The sequence below is a fragment of the Ostrea edulis genome, chromosome 8, assembly GCF_947568905.1.
Source record: "Ostrea edulis chromosome 8, xbOstEdul1.1, whole genome shotgun sequence".
NCBI lineage: Eukaryota > Metazoa > Mollusca > Bivalvia > Ostreida > Ostreidae > Ostrea > Ostrea edulis.
In genome coordinates, this window is record NC_079171.1 from 56,093,304 (window position 1) to 56,103,898 (window position 10,595).

A 10,595-nucleotide genomic window follows, 5' to 3' on the forward strand; every position below is an offset into this window, starting at 1 on the left:
TTAATCAATCCGATAACACTGGTTCTGTCTGTCGGATATCATATATATCAACTATTTCGATATCACTGGTCCTGTCTACCGGATATCATAGAGATCAATTATTCCGATATCACTAGTCCTGTCTGCCGGATGTCATAGATATCAACTGAGTAAGATATTTATTACATGGTTAGGGTAGTTAATGGGAAAACAAATGTGATACATCCGATTCATATCAAACCTGCATTACTTGAGGGAAAACAACAACTTTCACAATTGAAAATACAAATTAGATGGAAATTGTAGAAAAACAAACACTGCCTATGGGTTCAGCAGATGCCTGTGGTACGGATTTTCTACGTGTTAAACCCAGTCTGATAAAATCCGCATCACAGTTCCCCGCACAAACCAGACCTTAGATGAATTATATGCCTTCGCATAAAACTATAAGATATCTTGGGGTAACGTTCGTAACAATATGGAAACATGAATTTGAACAGTTGCTGCGTCAAAATTGCGATGTTGCCAATGCCTTATTTGACGTTCAAAACCAACTTAATTGCGGAGAAGCCTTTTTTAGGGGGTGGTGACTAAACCCTTCAAATTGAAAGAAAGTGCGAAAATCTATTATTCAGATTTGTGTTCTTTCTACGCTTCCTTCAATAAATATCGTAAATATCTCTGCAAACACTCACAAGTCATAACTCGAATTTGCAACAGCATTACACTTTACTTTGGAATAGCCAAGGTCAAAGGTCCTCCAAGAACAACTACCCCCTAAGTTACCACATAAAATGAACGGTATACTAGTGTTTGCGTTATGTCAGAGTTACGAGGAGAACGGGAGACAAATATGTTGTACTTGCTCGGACGAGCAGCGCTGTATAACGGGGAACACATGTTTTTCAGATTATCAAAATGTTTAAAGTATACCACGTTCATAACGTCTCATCACAGGGGACCCAAGCGTTGATCTTCGCGAGGGGGGTCTTAAACTTAAAGGAGAATCGGGAGAATAGAGTCGAAAGAAGACAAATTACAGGGTATTAACACACCCAACCTCAATACGATGGGATTGATAAAATGCCCGTTATAATATCCATTGCTGAATTACCCATACATTCCCTTCAGGGTAAATTTGAATAATGTACGACATTAAAGACCCGCTGGGCCAGTGTTAATAGTGGACAGGGCGATAAACCTGACTTTGGAAATTATTTATAGGTCCACTGCCGATCAAATGAAATCTAAGCTGATTATCATATCGTAAGGTGCATTTAGGGTGGATATAAAAACTACCTATGAAAGGAAATTAAATCTGTCGCATTCGTGGGTTTTTATTTTTACATCATACAAATTCTCATAATTTAAACTTCCATGCTAGATATTTTTTACAACCAATCGGAACAAAACATTGACACAAATCTTTTAAAGATCACTTGATACAAATTGTCTGATAAAGTTTATGATAGTTTTTAACATGAACAATACCATAACGTTTATTCTAAACGAGTGATTTTGATACCCTGCGTTCTTGTTACCCCCACAGTAATTCAGGTCTCACTTCACCGACTTCATCACTTCACCAAAATCTAAACTAGTCCTGTCCTAGTGGGACAAAACTTTTCTCAAATCGATAACATCAAAACACATTACTTTGCAACTCTTTACACGACTATTCCTCACTATAGATTAAAGACTAGACTTTTGACAACATAAACTGTTGTTTCCTTAACAAAAATTGAAAAGGCAATATTCCTATCTAGTGATCTAGTGATCAGTCATCCAAAACATACTTTGTTAAACGCCACTCTGATTCCAGGCACACATACTCTGAAGTTGAAATAGGAAATTTGCTAGAGTTCCTCATTGACTATATCTCCGTGGCCTCTGATGATCGGGCCTTCCAACAATTTGTTGAAATACCCCATGTGCACGAATTGTGTTTCTTTGCTAGCTGACCTGTTTTTATATTCCTATGAGGCAGGATTTATTCAAAAAACTGAGAAAGAAAAACATCCCTTGCTGTGATCTTCAATTCGACATTTAGGTATATCGACGATGTATTATCTATCAACGATAATAATTTCCAATCATATGTCGGTTCGATATGTCCCAGTGAACTCGCAATAAAAGACGCCACATAGTTGTCTTTTTCTTCTTCATACTTAGATATTTTATTAAATGTATATATTAACGGCAAACTAACAACTCAACTTTATGACAAATCGAATTATGTCAGCTTCCCCATCGTCAACTTCCCATATTTAAGAAGCAATATTCGATTATCACCTGTATATGGTGTTTACATCTTTCAACTGATTCGATACACAAGAGCTTGTTCTGCATAGGGTCAGTTTTTCAATCGAAGCAGGCTACTGACAAACAATTTGATGGTGCAGGGGTTCCAACAATCTCGTTTAAAATCAGCATGTCGCAAATTCGATGGTCGTTATAACGAACTAGCTTGCCAATGCAACCAATTTAACCTATCATTTGCTCAAATGTTGTCTGACGTGTTTCAATTGTTAAGGCTGTTCTTGGTACACTGATTTAGACTATGGATAACTCCGTTAACCTTATCAATATATAGGGCTCACAGCGGGTGTGACCGGTCGACAGGAGATGCTTACTCCTCCTAGGCACCTGACCCCACCTCTGGTATATCCAGGGGTCCGTGTTTGCCCAACTATCTATTTTGTATTGCTTATAGGAGTTATGAGATTGACCACCGTTCGTTACCCCGTAGCAGGGTGCTTCTCAGAATGTTTAAGATGTGGTTAGCATAATTCCTAAATATTTCATACACATATATTGAATTCTGTCTTTTGTACTGATGCTAGGTGAAGATAACGAACAGTGATCAATATCATAACTCCTACAAGCAATACAAGATAGATAGTTGGGCAAACACGGATCCCTGTACACACCAGGAGGAGTAAGCATCCCCTGATACAATTCAAAATATCTCGCCTCTGGATCCGTTTATTATTGTTTAATAAGCCTTGATTAATGAATTTCCATACATGACTCAATTTCTTTAGGATATCGTTTCATATGACCTTTAAAGTCTTTCTGGAAGCAACTTGTATTTACAATATGCAATTCAAAGTTTTCAGCGTGTAAACCCAACTTCAACATCTCAAAACAATTCGTTTATTTTATGAATATCGTAATATTGATGAGCGCATCTCTACTTCATTTAACTATAACAATTTAACAGCACATATTTGATTTTTTGGTACCTTTTTCATACACTGTAACATGTACCTCTTTATAGCAATTATAACAAATTTCATTTATTATTATCTTCAATTGCATGGGTTTGCTTCATTCTATATCTATTCAAAAGCTTCTACATGAGACGAAACAGATTCCGATCGATGAAATCCGAAAACAGGAAGGGAGGGGGATTCTATATACGAGGGCGGTTTTTCCTCCATGGGAAAAATTCTATACTGACTTTGTACATAAGGGGAAATTATATGCTGGGGCACCCCCCCCCCCTCCTCTAATGGGGGAATCTACCCCGGACATGTTTTTCCGGGGTAAAGTCTATGCGGGGGAAGTCTATGCTGCAACACCGGCGGTTCAAACGAGTTATCAGATTATCTAAATGTGTAACGTATATAACCTTCATAAAGTTTCAACACCTGGTGACCCAAATCTTGATCTTCGCGAGAAGTGAGCTGCCATTCTAACATTTTTTTCTTACAAATTCTCAAATTTAAACTTCCAGTCCATGTTAGATATTGTTGCAACCGACTAGAACAAATCAGTGACACAAATCTTTAAATCTAAAGTCACTCGATACAAATTGCCTGTTGGAGTTTATAATAGTGTTTAACATGAACAATACCAAGTCGATAATTTTAAGCGAGAGATACAAGATAACTCTTTTGATACCTTATGGTTATTTCTCGCATTGATATACATACGGGCTTTTTATTCATAGTACGAACGTTAGATTTAAAGTTTAAATCACTGCATGCAAGTCTTTGTCTTCTTTTAAAGGTCTTCTTTATCTAGGTGGGTTACGTCGGTTTGCTGGTTCAAAATACACCCACGGTCGCTCTGTTTGATCTTTTTTATCACACATTGACAATCTAGGTGAGGTACAATATATCCACTGTTCCGTTTAGTCTTCACACATTGAAAATCCAGGTGAGGTACGGTATATCCACGATGGCTCTGTTTAGTCTTCACATTGAAAATCCAGGTGGGGTACGATATATCCACTGTTCTGTTTAGTCTTCCCACATTGAAAATCCAGGTGAGGTAAGATATATCTACTGTTCTGTTTAGTCTTCACACATTGAAAATCCAGGTGAGGTACGATATATCCACGGTCGCTCTGTTTAGTCTTCACACATTGAAAATCCGGGTGAGGTACGATATATCCACGATCGCTCTGTTTGATCTTTTATCACACATTGAAAATCCAGGTGAGGTACGATATATCCACTGTTCTGTTTAGTCTTCACACATTGAAAATCCAGCAGGGGTACGATATATCCACTGTTCTGTTTAGTCTTCACACATTGAAAATCCAGGTGGGGTACGATATATCCACTGTTCTGTTTAGTCTTCACACATTGAAAATCCAGGTGAGCGATATATCCACTGCTCTGTTTAGTCTTCACACATTGGAAATCCAGGTGGGGTACGATATATCCACTGTTTTGTTTAGTCTTCACACATTGAAAATCCAGGTGAGCGATATATCCACTGTTCTGTTTAGTTTTCGCATTCTGTAGAGCTATTTCCTCTGATCTGATGTCTCCTTAAGTTTACAGTTTTCACAGATTGAAATTTGACGGAGATTATTTAATTGTTTCCGCACCACCGAAACTATACATGAAACATTGACGTCAGGTTTCCTGGCTTTTAGTTTTCCGGAAATTAGCGTTTTCATTCAGTGCCATCACAAAAAAACAACCTTCGATCCCCTATTTTCAGTGGCGGATTTAAGGAGCCTCTCCAAAACATTTTGAAATTTAAGGTAGATCATAGTCTCTTAGATAAAAATAAAAAATAAACAATAAGAAAATTCACTTATAGAAATATATGAGAATTTTTTTTTATATATTGTTACTTTTATTGGGAGAAATTAGATTCTATTAAAAAAAAACACACAAAAAAAAACCCAACAACTTAATTTTGTGTCATTTTCATCAGTTGTGTCAGTAAATTTATGTAGTCAAGAAAAAAGGAGAGATGTCTTGAAATTATTAAAAACAAAAAAGTATGATATATATTGTTTACAAGATACCCACTTTGTTGTAAAACAAGAATGGGGTTATGACAAATGTTTTTTCAGTTCATTTGCAACAAATGCAAGAGGTACTGCAATTCTTTTTAATAATTCATTTAATTTTACTTTACATAAAGAAAAAAAGATATCAATGGTAATTTTATTATATTAGATGTGACAACTGAAGATAAAAGATTAACATTGGTGAATTTATATGGGCCAAATAGAGATTCACCGGATTTTTTTAAAAATGTTGTAGAAAAAGCAAAGGATTTTGAAAATGACGATTATATTTTTTGTGGTGACTTTAATTTTGTTATGAATCCAAAGTTAGACTGTAAGCATTACAAAGAAAATACTATAAACAATCCTAATGCGAGGAGAACTATGATAGAAGCCATGGAGGAGTTAGATATTTTTGACATTTTTAGAGAATTGCATCCAGAAAGGCAGCGATACACATGGAGACATAAGAATCCTACAAAGTTAGCGAGGTTAGGTTATTTTTTAGTGTCAATTTCCTTGTAATAGTGTTCATGATTGTTATGTTGAAGCAAGTTACCGGTCAGATCATTCTATGGTAACTTTTTCTATTAAACTACAAGAATTCAAAAAAGGAAAGGGCTTATGGAAGTTTAATAACTCTCTTTTATATAATAAAGAATTTGTTGAACAAGTGAAAAAGACAATTAGTAACACGAAACAGCAGTACGCGATTCCAGTGTATACATTTGATAATATTGATAATATACCTGACAAAGAAATTTGCTTCAAGATTAATGATCAATTATTCTTGGAAATTCTTTTAATGGAAATAAGAGATCCTTTTCCTCATATCTTAAAAAAAGTAAAACCCAAAGAGAGGTGGAATTATCAGAAACTATAAAACAGTTAGAAGAGCAAGAAGGTGTTATAGATACACAGGATCTTGAAAATGCAAAGAAAGAACTAGAAACTATTCGATTAGAGAAATTAAAAGGGGCTATGATTAGATCAAAGGCCAAATGGATTGAAGAAGGTGAAAAACTTAGTACCTATTTCTGTAATTTGGAGAAAAGAAATTATGTTAATAAAATAATTCATAGAATCGAGAATAATGATGGTCATACTATTACCAGTCAAGAAGAAATATTAGAAGTGGTATGTGATTATTATGAAGAATTATACAAGAATAAAAATACTGAGGGGAATAAAAGGGCATGGGAGAATGATAATATGTTTAAGGAAGTCCGAAAACTGTCTTTTGAAGAAAGCCAAATATTAGAGGGGGAAATCACGTATAGTGAAGCCACTGACACTTTGAAAAGAATGAATAATGACACTAGCCCTGGTAGTGATGGTTTTACAACTGAATTTCTCAAGTTTTTTGGAAAGATTTAGGTCAATTTGTCTTACGATCTTTGAATTATGCATTTGTAAATGGTGAATTATCAAAGACAGGGTGTTATCGTCTGCCTTCCAAAGCCAAACAAGCCTAAACAATATTTGAAGAACTGGAGGCCTATTACATTATTAAATACAGTCTATAAACTTGGGTCAGGATGTATAGCCAATAGAATAAAAAGAGTTTTACCTAAGTTGATAAATGGGGATCAAAGTGGTTTCATACCAGGGATACATATATCAGAAAATACCAGGATGATATATGATATTATGCATTACACTCAAGTCAAAACTATTCCAGGTATGATCCTGCTTATTGATTTTGAAACAGCATTTGACACAGTGTCTTGGGATTATTTTTTTTAGAGTATTACGCTTTTTTTAATTTTGGAGAGGGCATACAAAAATGGGTAAAGTTATTTTACACAAATATTATGACAACAATAAACCAAGGTGGGAATTTATCAAGATGGTTTTTTAATAGGAGAGGCTGTAGACAAGGAGACCCAATATCCCCTTATTTATTTTTACTATGTGCAGAAATTCTAGCGATCAAAATACGAAGTAACAAACAAATTCAGGGTATACACATTAATAATGAAATGTTTCTTATAACACAATTTGCAGATGGCACTTCTATTTTCCTTGACGGTTCAAAAATGTCATTGGAAATAACACTACAAGAGCTTCAGGATTTCAAACTTCTGTCGGGTCTTGCAGTTAATTATTCAAAGAGTCAAGTTATATGGATCAGTAGCAAAAGGTTTTGTGGGGAAAAGATAGTGAACAACACGGAGTTGGTTTGGGGAAGTAAGACATTTCAAGTCCTGGGAATTGAATATGATATTAATTTGGAACAAATGGTTAAAACAAATTATAATAAAAAGGTCTTGTCTATCCAACTTTTATTAAATCAATGGAAAAGAAGAAATTTAACACCAATAGGACGAATAACGGTTGTTAAGTCCTTAGCAATTTCCAAAATAGTACATTTATTCATTTCTTTACCAACTCCTACGAAAGACATCATAGAAAAGTTAAATAAATTATTTTTTGATTTTGTATGGAAAAGCCCTGTGGCTAAGATTAAAAAAAAAGTAGTTACTCAAGAATACATAGATGGGGGTTTAAAAATGGTAGATATTGAAAACTTTGATGCAAGTATGAAAATTTCATGGATCAAAAAACTGTTACAAACTACAAGTACACCAAAGTGGCAGACGATTTTAGGAGCAAGCATAGATATCTACAAAATAATTAAATTAGAACCAAACTTTGCATTAAAAAACATTAAAACCTTTAACAATCATTTCTGGATGGATGTTTTTAAATCTTGGAAAAAAACTCTGCATATGTTTTGATAAAAACAATGCTACTAAAGAAATGTGTAAAAGTGTAATATGGTATAATGACAATATACAAGTAGATAATAAACCTATTTTTTTTAAATGAAAATGAATTTTTTTTGGTAAACTCATTGATAAATGAGAATGGAACATTTTTATCATATGATCAATTTACAAATATTTATGTTGGGGTGCATACAAACCTTTTAGAATTTTTTAGTGTATTACAAACAGTTAAGAAACATTGTAAAAATGTTGCTCTTAATCATTTGAGCAAAGAAGATGAACCTATTATGCCATTACATATTTTACCATTTGCCTTTGTTAATGCTGGAAATAAGAAAATATACAAGATTTTCAATTACAGTGGTGAAACACCAACAGGTCAAAAGAAATGGAACAAAAAATTTACAATTACAGACCAGGAATGGAAAAAAATTAATCTAAATGTTTTTAAATTTACAAATGATAGAAAAATACAGTGGTTACAATATAGAATAAACCAAAGAATATTAACTACAAATACTTTTTTGAAAAAAATCAAAATAATCAATCATGACATGTGCAGTTTTTGTGTTAGAGAAAAAGAAACACTAGAACATTTTCTATATGAGTGTGAAAAAGTGCAAAATTTTTTATGCATTGTTTATAATTGGTTTTTTGAATCTTTTACATTTGATATTGTCACAGATAAGAAAGCATTTTTACTTGGCTGTTCAGAGAATGAATTGATTAATATCATAAATTTTCATTTGAAACATTATATATATTCTTATCGATGTAAAAAAAAAAGTCCACTGCTTTTAGTAAAATTTAAGAATATCTGGATAAATGTATATCATATTGAAAGACACATAGCTCTTAAGAAGAGCTGTATAGAACTATTTGAGGGAAAATGGAAATTGTTTAAAAAACTGAATGAATGATTTTATATTACATTGTGTATAAGAATATTATAGGCATAGATGCTACATTACATCAGCATAATTTGTGCATGAATATATATTTCTACTGATTTTGATACCAAAATGTTCAGACTTTTAGATTGTGCACAGGGTAAACAAAACAACATCACCTATGTTGGCAATTATTTCCCATTATTTTATGTATTTGTTCAGCAGCCAGAGTAACTTTTCCCTCTATCTTCTTACTCTTTACTTCTATCTTTGGTATGAAAGCCTATCATTAGTATGAAAGTGAGTGTTTGTGTAAATAGCATCGAGTCCCCATACCCGCTGGTCAGGTTGGGATGTAGGGGCAGTTGTAAAAATCCTGACTAAAAGAATTGAATAAATGTGTTGAACAACAACAAAAAAAAAAATTCTGCATCCGCCCCTATTAAATTGTAAACTATATCCTACGGGTCATAATTTGATCAAACTTAAATCCGCGCTTTCTGTCCATGTTCTAATATCAACTGCAATTCGGTAGTACTGTTCCTATTGAGAAATTCTTTATAGTGGGTCCTTTTCTGTCCCGTAAGATACTTGTTTCGCCTATTGTGGTCCATCCTTACTCCTTGGGGGCCATGATTTGAACAAACTTCGATCTGCAGTACATCTAGATGCTTTAATATTGAGATTGTTGGAACCCCTGCAGCATCAAATTGTTTGTTAGTAGCCTGCTTCGATTTAAAAACTGACCATAAGAAGAACAAGCTCTTGCGTATCAAATCGGATGAGAGATATAAACACCATATGTCACCTGACCATATGCAAGTGACAATGAATAATTTCTACATAAAACAAGAGGTACTGTGGGCAATGGTCACCCCCCGCTTACCCCAATATCCCAAAGGGTGTTGTTAATAGGTATAAATTACCTCTTTTCTGAGTGTAAAAATATGGTATGCCCTTGTAGAAGAAAATGGAAGATATAGTCGGAACACAAATCTATGGCATAAACCTATAATTTTGACCTTCAGATTAAAGGTCAAGGTCATAAAGAGGTCATGCATGTACATGACACATAGTCTCATGGTGATACACCCATGTCTTATGGTATGACAAAACCCTATAATCAATTTTGACCTTGAGGTCAAAGTTCAAGGTCATATAGAGGTCATGAAGGTACCCGACACATTGTCTCATGGTGTGTGAAATATGGTATGCCTATGTCAAAGAACAAAGAAGTCATGGCCCTGACACGAATCCATTGTAAAAACCTTTAATTTTGACCTTGAGGTCAAGGTCATATGGAGGTCATGAAGGTACATGATACATTGTCTCATGGTGATACACGCATGTGTCAAGTATGGTATGCCTATGTCAAAGAACAAAGAAGTTATGGCCTGGACACGAATCCATTGTAAAAAAAAAAAACCTTTAATTTTGACCTTGAGGTCAAGGTTCAAGGTCATATAGAGGTCATGAAGGTACTCGACACATCGTCTCATGGTGATTCACCTGTGTGCCTAATATGGTATGCCTAAGTAAAAAAACAAAGAAGTTATGGCCCGGACACGAATTTGCAGACAGACAGACAGAGTGATTCCTATATACCCCCCTGAACTTCGTTCGGGGGGTATAATTAATTATGGGATGTTGACGATGGAAAAGCTGATATCATCCCGTTTGTAATAAAGTTGAGTAGCGTTAATGTACCGTTAATATCTTTCAATAAAATATCAAAGT